Source organism: Lactuca virosa, chromosome 5 (genome assembly GCF_052849685.1).
Source record: "Lactuca virosa cultivar CGN04683 chromosome 5, Lactuca_virosa_CGN04683_v6, whole genome shotgun sequence".
NCBI classification, from domain to species: Eukaryota; Viridiplantae; Streptophyta; class Magnoliopsida; order Asterales; family Asteraceae; genus Lactuca; species Lactuca virosa.
In genome coordinates, this window is record NC_136430.1 from 449,868,500 (window position 1) to 449,881,289 (window position 12,790).

At 39.1% G+C, this 12,790-nt stretch overlaps 1 pseudogene; it reads left to right on the top strand.

The window, feature by feature from the left end:
• LOC145114266 (NAD(P)H-quinone oxidoreductase subunit 5, chloroplastic-like) overlaps positions 1-12,579 on the top strand; it is a 29,734-nt pseudogene extending 17,155 nt beyond the window's left edge.
• Positions 12,580-12,790: the final 211 nt, after the last annotated feature.

Consider the following 12,790-nt stretch of genomic DNA (forward strand, 5'->3'; position numbering starts at 1 on the left):
TCTCTCTCTCTCTCTCTCTCTCTCTCTCTCTTTTTCTCTCTCTTTGTCTCTCTCTCTCTCTCTCTCTCTCTCTCTCTCTCTCTCTCTCTCTCTCTCTCTCTCTCTCTCTCTCTCTCTCTCTCTCTCGCAAAAGACTCCCATTCGATCTACAAAGACCACGTTCTCACTGGGTCTATAGAACAAGTATCCAAACGACTTTTGTAGGTAGCCAATGAAAATACACCTCTCGGCTTTGGGTTCTAGTTTTTCATGAGTTTCTTGTCTTATGGGAGAATCACAATCCCAGACCTTGAAATGTGCCAACGAGGCAACTTTCCATGTCCACATCTCGTGAGGAGGTTTGGCAACCTTCTTAGTAGGAACAATATTTAGGATATGGGCATCTAAGGCATTCCCCCAGAAACAAATAACAAGTGAAGCTTGACTCATCATGGAACGAACCATGTCTAACAAGGTTCGATTTCTCTTCCCAGCCACACCATTAAGTTGTGGTGTCCTAGGAGGAGTCAGTTGTGAAACTAATCCACATTCCTTGAGGTAGTCGTGGAACTCGATACTAAGATACTCTCCGCCTCTATCAGATTAGAGCATCTTTATCTTCTTCCGCAATTGATTCTCGACCTTGTGTCTAAACTCTTTGAACTTTCAAAGGTTGTTGATTTATGTTTGATTAAGTAGATATATCCATATCTACTATAATTATCTATAAATGTCACGTAGTATGGATTTGCATCCCTTGTAGAAGATCTGAAGGCTCCATACACATCCAGTATGGATAAGATCCAACAATCCTTCACCTATTTCACATGTTCTAGTGAATGGTAATTTTGTCATCTTACCCAAAAGACAAGATTCACATTCATCATATGTCCTCAAGTCAAATGATTCCAACACTCCATCCTTTTGGAGTTAGGCGATGCGTTTCTTGTTGATGTGCCCAAGACGGAAATGCCACAAGCATGCTTTGTCTACATAATTAGTTGAATCAATATGAAATACACTATTACCTAAGCTATCAACAAAAATCAAAGTTTCATACACATAATTACAAGGTAAAGCTTTAAACATCAAAACACCATTTTTATAAGCTAAAATCGAACCATTAACATCATCAAATGAATATCGAATATCTTGTACAAACAATGTATGAAAAGAAATAATGTTTCGTCTCATTTCTGACGAATAACAACAATTAATTAAATATATTCTAACATCACCACCTAGCACAAACCCGTAAGTTCCAATCTTAGTACCAGGTGAAGATCGCCTATTCCCCATGATCAGATTTATTCTTCCATGCTCTACCACCTCACTTTCTCTTAGCCCCTGCAAATCAGAAAAAATATAGAAACCACATCCTGTATCAAGGACCCAAGAATGATTAAGATTTGAGTTATTGACTTGAATAGTTTATATACCTACCGACGGTGGCTTAACTTTTCCATCCTTGATGTCCTTCGGGTATTTGGGCAACTTCTTTTCCAATGCCCTTTTTTGTTGCAATAGTAGTAAGTGACCTCTTTGGGGCCACTAAAAACAGGAATATCAGAAGTGAGCTTTGACATGGACCCATTGCCAGATGCTCCAGCATGGGCCTTTCCCGTCCAGTTCGATTGAGTATTTTCTTTCCTCGTCTATCCTCTATTTTGCCCAATGGCAAGGAGAGGAGCAGTTGTCGCAGAAGGAATCTGATTTTTCTTTATCCCTAATTCAGCTGTCTGCAACAAGATGTGGAGTTGGGTCAATGTGGTCTTTGTGTTTTTCAAATGATAAATGAATATAAACTGATCATAACTAGGAGGAAAGGATTTCATGACCATGTATATGGATAACTCCTTGTCAAAAGACACATTGAGCTTTTCCAACTGCTCCACATATCTATTCATTCTCTGCACATGATTGTAGACAGATCTCCCTCCTTTAACTTGCATGCTATTAACGCCTTGACGACCTCATACCTTGCTTAACGTGATTTCTTGTGAAACCTTTCAACAAGATCTAAGCACATCTCATATGGTCAATAGTCCTTATAGAATTTTTGCAACTTAGGTACCATGGTTGCTACCATTATGCAAGTGACCTTTGTTGCGTTGTCATAGTGTTATTGTAGGCAGCCTGTTACTCTAGAGTAGTAGTTAACTCATCGATTTCAAGTAGAGGTTTATCAGGGACATATTCTTTGCCCTCGTATCGAATAGTCATTTTGATATTTCGTAACCAGGTCATGTAGTTTGGACCATCTAATTTCTCCTTAGATAGGATCGATAGAAGAGAAAATTTTGAGTTATTAGTGGAAGATTGAACAGCAGTAGCATCTCCAGGAGTAGACATATATATGAGAGAGATAGTTTTAGTTATTTGACATAAATCCTTAATATTCTAACCCAAAATAAATATTCAAGGCTAGGATCCAAAATACAATTCACAATCAAGAAGAGGGTTGTCGTAGTCTAATTGCGAATTTATGAAGGTAGGTAAAACAATTCACCAATTTCAATATATGAAATTCCTAGATCTTTTGAGATTCATTGAATCTTATCAATGGCATGTTTAATCTCAGATTATGCTCTTCTATTTGACACTGAGATACCGATGATCACAAACAAGATGTGACTAACCATTCAAACAAGCTTGACAACCTCGATGTCATTTATCATCTCAAATTAATGTGTCGGTAAACCAAACACACTCCATTAACAATGATAATTTTCTATTTGTGCCACCATAGACTTTATAGTCCCAAATTAGTGTGTCGTTTAGCCATGCACGCTCCACTAACAACTTATAAAGAATGATGTGTGTTTCATGGATTAGCATAATTTTCATATTTTCCTAAAGTAACTAGATTGGGATTTTAAAAGGGAGTTATAGTACTTTCATAACATTATACTTTTAATGAGATTATGTCCTATCAAACCCGTTCAGCTAAAGACCCTCCACCACACAGGAGAGCGGTGGATGAGAGTGGACACCCATTCAACGACCATTTTATAGGCCGTTTCCTTACACCCTCTTTATAGCATGGCTTCGTGAATGATGTTTATTAGCAATTCGACTAACGTTTCTTATACATATAATATATTAAACATTCAATCATATAGTATAAGGTGTATTTTAAAACTTTTTTCAAAATATGAGGTTTAAATGTTAATTAACTAAATTAAACTTTTAATCAATTAAAATTTAAACCAAATATGATTTAATCTTTATCTTTTAATTAAACAATTAATTAAAGTAATTTTAATCATTTAGGGAATTAATAATTATTTTCTATTAAACAATTAATAAAATAATTCAAATTTAATCCTAATCCAAACCCTTCTAATTATCGGAAATTAGGGCGGGCTTTATCAGGTTTCAATTATTCAAATTTTAAGGCATTTAAAATAATAATTAAGGAAACAAGATAAACCCTAAATGGACTCCCCCATTTTCGAATATAGGGTTAGGGAGGGTAGGGTTTCAAGATCCATATCAAAGTTGAAAATCCAAGGCCTTTAGGGTTTAATTTCTATAAACCCTAATTTTGATTTATTCATTATTATGCACAATCAAAGCATGACGCAAGTCATACCATTGCATATTCAAAGCAATATAACCTATGTCTCAGATACCACTGATAACGTAACCCTTAAGTTCACATGCAACCTATTTTGATATAAGTTTTCTCTATTGATAGGTATAATCTAATGACATCAAGAACCCTAAGAAATCCCTACAATAATTGAAAATTACAAGGGATTATGGTTTACATACCTTTTGATTATTATAGCAAATAATTAACTCAATTCCTTTCTTCAAATGTGTTAGAAAGCAAGCACAATAAATCCAATTTCTCTAATGGTTTGTACCCAAACCCTCACAATTAGAACACTTAAGGAGAGAGGATAGGGAGTAGGAAATCCGACTATTCCTTTAGTATAAGTGATGGACGGAAACGAGGAGCCAATGGGCTCTATTTAAAGCTGATACAAGGAGCCTTGGAAACCCTAATTTGAATATAATACTATTATTTCAAATTTGGTAATTATCCAACTCCTTAATTATCTTTAAGGATTAATCTAAAACCCTTTAAAAAATCCCAAAAACTGTCCATGACCCATGGAAGATTCTGGAACCTCTCTTGTTGAACTATTGGACAATTCTAGCTTAAGTCCATGAACTTTTAATTAATCAAATTAATCTCAAAATAAATTGCACTTAATTTCTGATTAATTATTAATTACTTAAGACTATTCCTAATTAATATATTATTCTCATAATATATTAACAAATTATTTATTTCTATTTATTAATCAAATAATAAATCAATAAATCGGATTCTCTCTCTCTCTCTCTCTATATATATATATATATATATATATATATATATATATGTATCTTCAAATGTCATTTTAGTCAATTACTAGTTTTGAGGCAACCCAAAAAGGATATTTTTTTTTAATTCATATATATACCAATTTAGTTATTGACTTAGACACCTTAATCCAATAATTTTCACGATCGCTGGCTGCTAAGCCTGATCCATTTCCACGCGATGCTCTCTTGTGTGATGTTTTCACGATCGCTAACTGCTAAACCCAATTCATTTACACGCGATGCTCTCCCGGATGATGTTTTCACGATCGATGGCTGATAACGCGGGATGCTCTCCAGCATGACGTTTTCACAATCGTTGGCTGCTAAGCACAATCCATTTCCACGTGATACTCTCCCGCGTGACGTTTTCATGATCTCTAGCTGTTAAACCCTATCCATTTCCACGCGATGCTCCCCTGCGTGATGTTTTTACGATCGTTGGTTGTTAAGCCAGATCTATTTCCACACAATGATCTCTCGTGTGATATTTTCACGATCGCTAGCTACTAAGCCCGATCCATTTCTATGCGATGCTCTCCGGCGTGATGCTTTCACAATCATTGGTTGCTAAGCCTGATTTATTTCCATGGGATGCTCTCCCGCGTGATGTTTTCTCGACCGTTGGCTGCTAAACCCATTCTATTTCCACCGGATGCTCTCTCACATGACGGTGTCATGATCGTTGGCTGCTAAGCTCGAACCATTTCCATGTGATGCCCTCCCCCGTGATGTTTTCACGATCACTGGTTGCTAAGACTGATCCATTTCCATGTGATACTCAACCGCATGACGTTTTCACTATCGCTTGATTCAAAGCCCGATCCATTTCCACACGATGCTCTCTCGCATGATGTTTTCATGATCGCTGGTTGCTAAGCCCAACCCATTTCCACGCGATGCTCTCCAACATGATGTTTTCACGATCGCTAGCTGCTAATCCCAGTCCATTTTCATGAGATTCTCTCCTACGTGATCTTTTCACGATCATTGGTTGCTAATCCTGATCTATTTCCATGCAATGCTCTCCCACGTGTCGTTTTCACGATCGTTGGCTGCTAAGTCGGATACATTTCCACGGGATGCTCTCCTGCATTCCGATTTCACGATCGTTGGCTGCTAATCCCGATCTATTTCCATGTGATGCTCTCCCGAGTGATGTTTTCACGATATCTAGATGCTAACCCCCATCAATTTCCATGCGATGCTCTCCCGCATGATATTTCACGATCGACGGATGCTAAGAATGATCCATTTACACACGATGCTCTCATGCATGATGTTTTCACGACCGCTGGCTGCTAAGTCCAATCCATTTCCATACGATTCTCTCCCGCGTTATGTTTTCACGATCGTTGGCTGCTAAGCCCGATCCATTTCCACGCGATGCTCTCCTGCATTATGTTTTTATGATCGCTGGCTGGTAAGCCCGATTTTTCCACATGATGCTCTCCCACGTGACACTTTTATGTTTGATGGCCGCTAAGCCTACTCATAAGCCGCGCACCACCACGCGCCGTAATACACACATCATAAGCCTAATCCGTGGTTAGCACTATATATTTGACGTTATACAAAATCAGCAAAGATAAAGAATGAAGGACCAACATGGTCCCTTCCTCTGCTCAGACGATCAATAACATTTATCATATTATATATCACCACAACAAGGTTATTATTTAATAGTAATATTATCTCGATAGCAACTTTATCGTTTATTATCTCTACATGAGCTCTCTTGTTCATACTACCTTGGCAGCAGCCTTGTTGCCTACTACCTTCACAACTACCCCGCTACTTATTGTAGTATTGTACTTTTTCCGGTTTATTTTGATGCAGGCACCTATTAGTTTATCCACATCAGACTGGGGGGAAATCAATTGGGCACAATCAGCACAAGAAAGATTATGAAGAATATTCTTGAAGATTAAGCAAAGAAACATGTGATGTCTATTATCAGTGACATTCCACCAAGAGGTGATAGAAGCATAACAACAACTTTTACACTGTTGTCATAGTAGCCTTGCAACGTTATTATAACATCCATGTTGCATTGTCACAGCAGCCTTGCTCGACATAACATCATCAGCAACCTTGTTGTGTTATCGTACCAATATGGCTTCACGGCAAGGGCACACGTCTTAGCTACCTTGACCAATATCTTGACGACATAGATGTCGCATAACATTCTCAATAGCAGCCTTGCTGCATATCATCTGGAAAGCAGCCCTGTTGCACAATTATCTCCAATACATCCTTGATGCATATAATCTAGTCATCAGCCTTCTTACATGTTATCTAGACCGCAACCGTGTTGTTATCTTAAAAACCAGCCTTACGCTGCATAGATCCAAGCATGACTCAGGATCTCCTACAATAATTTGACCTATTATGGGCGAGGTCAGTTGTTCCATCTTTTTTGGTGAAAATTTGATGCTTATTCTAATGTTATTAGCTACACCAATCATATCAGACGGGGGGGGGGGGGGGGGGGGCTTGTTGGTGTATGTCTATATGCTAGACCTGACTGTCGGTGCTCTGGCTAGATAGCGAGCCAGGGAGTCGGTGACACGACACTGCCCGAAAGCTCTTCCCGAAGGCCCCGCCTGGTAGCATTTCCTGACAGATCATCTCGACCTTGGCTAGCTGGGCTTGAATTGCTTTGGCCCATGTCCTGACCTAACTTCCTTAACCTAACAGTCCCCTAAAAATAGAACATGTCCTCCTCCTTTTGAAGGATCTTCTCTAACCTGGAGATTGTAGGCAGCTTCTGATCAGTTGTAGAGCCTCTTATCAGCCTTCACCATACTTAGGCATCTCCCACATTGGAGATCAGCCACCATGCCCATACAGTCTCTATAACATCCTATTCTTTTCAAACCAAATTTTTCATTTTTAATTTATATAAAAAAATGTTCATAAAACCCACATCAAGAAAACGTAAGTTTCAAATACAACCATCCTAAAATATCAGAGTATCAAAATATGCAAAAATACATAACTGCAGGCAAATGTGTGCAATCAAGCCTTCGCCTTCCACCGATCATCTGAAGTACCTGAAAAAAAAGTTACTCAACAATTGTAAGCACGAAGGTTAGCGAGTTCCACAAAATATCACATACAGCACAACATAAAATAAATGGCTATGGGTTATCAATAATCCGGGGGATTATCAGCAATCCCAATGAGCTAACAGCATGCCTGGTGGGCTATCAACAACCTTGGATACTATCAACAATTTCACTCAGCTAACAGTACACCCGGTGGGTAGCAACCCTGAATAACACATAATAGAAAATATCAAGTATGACCCATCTTGTCAGCATGCACACATACTATGACAAAGATAATATCATGAGAAGACTCACTTCTCACAAAAGACTGATAAATCTCACACCCGAACTGCCGTTACTAAACTCCTCCTACTGATCATATCCAAAAATAGCCCAAATTAACAATTAAGGTAATTATTCCAACTCAACAAGTCCAAACACCAAGACTAATCCTCATTTGGGAAAAAGACCATTTTGCCCCTCCAAGTCCTCAACTCCTCACAGTTGACCAAAAGTTTAACTGGTCAGAAAGTCAGCAGTCAACCTTCTGTTGACTTACGCATGGCATACTCCAAGTCTCTACGCATGGTGTAGAGCCTTAAACATAATCAGGTGGAAATCAGGCTACGTTGGGCGTAGCCCATATTATGCCCCGCGTACAACACTTTTAGCGAATCCTCATTTAAGAACTTAAAATATTAAAACCTTTCACTCAAAGCTTAGAGCTTACCCTGATGAACATTCTAAATCATAAAATCTCCAGCGTTATTCCTTTTCAAGGCTAAAGAGAGCTCAAATCCAAAGCCCTAACCATTTACTCATTCTCATGATCCATATTCCATGCACGGATGGAAGGATGGGGCCAAGATTTCAATTTTATGACTTAATACACTCCAAAATGTCTAGAAAGGCTACACACAAGGTATGGAGTAGTTAATAGCCAAGAAGACCAAGAATATGGTACAAAAAGGACATAAACTCATAAACTAGCAAGATCTAACAAAGCACTCATCAAGGTTTGAACTTGATACCTTCTGAAGATGGACAAAAGAATGCAAAATCTGGATCCACAGGATTGAGTGCAACACAACTTCTACAGTGGCCTTCCTTCAAAATCAAAATACACCAAAAATCACTCTATAGTTCTAAAACTCACTCCAAGGGACTAGGGTTTCAAGACGGGGGCTAGTCATAAGAAAGGTCTCAAGGGGTTAAGGTCCTTAAATACGACTCAAAACCCAAAAAATTAGGGTTTGCACTTTGCGCCACTACGCCCTGTGTAAACAAGGTTACGCTCTGTGTAGGACATAAGATCCCCACATGAGGTTAGTGAATTACGCCCTACGTAGACTCTTATTTCTCAAAAATTATAAAATCTAAAATCATAATGAAATATACCTTAGGAACGTTTGTTACAATTCTCCCCCACTTGGATCTGACTTCGTCCTCGAAGTCCTTAGCTGCAAATAGATCGGGGTAATGCTCATGTAACATCATGGTTCTTGTCATTTCTTATTTCAGTGTCGTGGGTTGGAAGTCGATTGTGTAAAGGATTTGGGCCTTAAGGATGTAAAGTTTAGATCTTTTGGGAGGTGATAATGATGGTTGTAAGATCTAACCCTTGAACTTTGTATTGGGCCTAAGGGTAAAAAAGGAAAACTCATAGAACGGGTTTCTTGCATGAATTACAGATTTGTTTTTTGAGAAGTTCTTAGTCCAAAATAACTAGATTATATTGTGGGGCTCTTCATCACCTTTACGTGCATATAAAGAAGGCCAAAATCAGAATTGAGACGCAGAAGTTGTAGCGGATTAAATCTTAAGTGGTTATGGAATGTGGTAGTACGTTGGGCATACTCAAGTTATCTTGGGCGTACTAGTTTCCAGAAAACACGCCTTCAAGGTCGTACGCTAGGCATACCATTTGGTACGATGGGTGTACACAGCCAGATCCGAAACCCTAAATTTGGGGTTTGAGCCCTACTTAAGCACCTTAACTCTTCTAGACCTCTTCCATTCTCAGCCTCCATCTCTCAAACGTCCTCCCTTGAAACCCTAACCCTATTTTGAACATTGTGAGCCAAAAAGTGTGTTTTTAGGTTCCTTCGAAGGAAGAAAAAGGTGGTGATTGTGCTTGGAAGCCTGAAACAACTTTGGATCTGGAAGTTCTCATCCCTCATTCATCTCCAGGAGGTATAAAGTTTGTACGTTTATGTCTCCATTGATAGATCTAGCTTAGATGTTAAAGTTATATCCTTTTGTCCTAAAAATTGGTCCATTTGAGTGTGAGTTGTTCCACAGCTTGTAAGGTGCATTTACAGGTGTATTTGAGAGTGGTAAGTCATAAAATGCAATCTTGGTCTTGTTCTTCCATTCATGCATAAATTATGAAGCTTTTAATCTTATGATAAGTTAGGGTTTTGGATTTGGACCCGTCCTAGCCATGCAAGATCATAAAGTTGGAAACTTTATGATTTAGCATGTCATTTGGGACTAGATGTGAGTGTTGGATGAAAATTCTTAAGGGAATAAGCACTAAATAAAGGACTTGTTTTGGGACGTAAGTATGCTAAGCATGCCTGGTAAGTACGCAACACGTATTAGGTCTGAGTCCTATATGCATACAAATGGAGTACGATGGGCATACTCAGCCTGCCTTGGACATTGAGTTTCTTTAACTTCTGTTGACCGTTGACTTTTTTACCAAGTTTGACTTTGGGTCAAACTTGGGGGTTTTGGACTGTGGATTAAGATTTTACCTGGTTTTGGTGATTAGTAGATTCACGGGAGCAAGTAGTGCACAAAGGGAAGCGCATCTCAGTATTTCGAGGTTTTCAATTCAGGTGAGTTCTCCTTACTATACCCGTGAGTCGAAGGCACTAATATCGGCCCGCTAGCCTTCATTATCATTTATTAGGAGGATGCCCTAGGGACTATATGTAGTCACTTAGGATAGACTGAGGACTTATGATCTAGGCTTTCTTTCCTGTTCCTTGTTTGGTTCTTGCTCTAGAGTTGGATCATCTGTCCGGTTGTCTATCTCACCACTGGTACATATGAGTATACATTCCTTGCAGAGTTAGTCATGTATCCTTGTGTATAGGATGTTATTATGTTTTAGTGATCTATTATATATATATATATATATATATATATATATATATATCCTAGTGTGATAAGATACATCAGTAGTGGTATACTGGTTAGAGTATCAGTAGGCTGGTTATCGTCTAGTAGAGTGTCCTAGGCACTGTACGTAGTCCTGTAGGATACCCTGAGAACTTCTGATCTAGAACTTCTTGCATGTTCCTTGTTTAGGTGTTGCTCTAGATTAGGATCATCTATTCGGGTGGTTATCTCACTTATGGTTACGCATTCCATGGAGGTTAGTTGGTAGCGGAGCAGTGTGCTGTGAGAAATCTAGTAGGCGGTAGCGAACTTTATGATTGATATTGCATGTATTATGTTCATACTTGATTCTTGTTTGTTTATATGTCGACATATGGTGGTGGTTGAGGTTGAGGTGGTCCTGCTGTGTTTTGTAGGCCAAGATACTTGGTGTGGGCCGGCTACACACCGTTGGCATGGAGGCTCAGGAAGAGCGGTTAGGTTGAGGCGGCAGGCCAACAAACCATGGGTATTCCAGTCCGATGACTGAGTGGACCCATTTTATGTTGGCATTCCAGTCTTATGACTGATTGGGCCAGGATATTCCAATCTGATGATTGTTGACCCGTTATGCATGCTAGTATGTTTGTTGTATGGGGTATTTTAAGGGAAACTCACTAAGCTTTGTACTTACCCAATTGTTTATGTTTCAGGTTCTATCGGTGATTGTGGGAAGGCGAAGGCGGGACTCTACACACTCATCAGTAGCATTGAGGATTACGTGTTTATTATAATACTCTTATTTTCACAAAATGTATTTGGGAATAAATGGTTTTTCTTATAATGGATTTATAATTGTGAACTTTTACATTAATAAAAATGAAAATTTTTGGTTGTGAAAATTGGATGTTACAAGTTGGTAGAACACTTGTGTGAATCCAAACTCAAACTAGGATCCTAGAATTTTTTCAAAACATTTTCGAAAAATAATTTATAAGAAAAGGTTGGGTTAGGGACATGGGATCAATCTCTTGTCATCTTCTTGTTTGATTGTTGACTTGGGATGTGGGACATGGACCTTGAATTAACTTTGGTTTTACAGGAAGATGCAGTGTGTACAGTCAGCCAGAGCCCGAACAGGAGAGTGGTTCCTAAAATACCCATACTTGTTATATGTGTTGAGTTTTGATTTTGCTAATGTGTGGATTGTTAGAAGAGCATGCTAGTGGATAAGGTTATTTTAGGAACTGTTGGATAGTAATGTCTGATTTTTGTTATACCTTATGGTATAGGGAGTTGCTTGTTATATGCTACTTGATTGTGTGATTTCTACGTGTATGTTGATAAGTTGCATATGTTCGGGATTAAATAGCCTTAGAATGATCGACTTAGCCTTATTTCATGTTCCTTGTTTGGTTGTGGACTTAGGACAGAGTTGATTATTCGATAGTCTATCTGACCCCGTATTGTGTACGACAAGCATGCACAAAAGCAACCTGTAGTGCGGGAGCGAGGATAATCCTAGGAAGAGTACCTAGGAAGTTAGTTGTAGCTCGTAGGAGCATACATGTGTTAGTACGCCTAGGAGTGGTCTAGTACAGTGACTTAGGACATTGGGATGATTTATGAGTCAACTACGGATATGTGTGGAAGGTAGTATGGGCTCATACTACTGAAAGAATAAGATCCGTATGAGATTCAAGAGAAACCTCAGGGATACTAAGTAACTAATAGGAGTGTGGTCGGTGTGTTAAGCACTGTGTTTTGATGTTTGATCTTTCCATGGTAGATTTTCAGTATGGCGGCTATTGAAGGTTCAGGATTAGGAGCTGGTGGAACTAGGAGAGCAGGTCTGAGTGAGGATGAGATCTGTGGGATCATTGTTGCTGGAGTGGATGAGGTGATAAGGGAGGCGATTTTGGAGTTATTTGGGTCATTCAAAACCACGTTGATGAAGGAGTTTTATCGACACTACGCCGTTGTCACGCAGGTAACTGTTGTTGCAGCCATAGTAGCCCTCGCCATTGCAGGATCTCAGGGAGGTGGGGCGATTCAGTACTGAGAGTGCAGTGATACGAAGCCTCTGAAGTTCAAAGGCGACAGGGACCCGATCATTGCTTTTAGATGGATTTTTAATTTGGAGAGATATTTATTCATGTGTTCGTGTCCCTAGGACCAGAAGGTGAAATTTGCACTTAATATTCTTCGTTGGGATGCGAAGGATTGTTGGGAGACTGTAACTCAGGGATTTTCACAGGACGAGCGAGCCATGG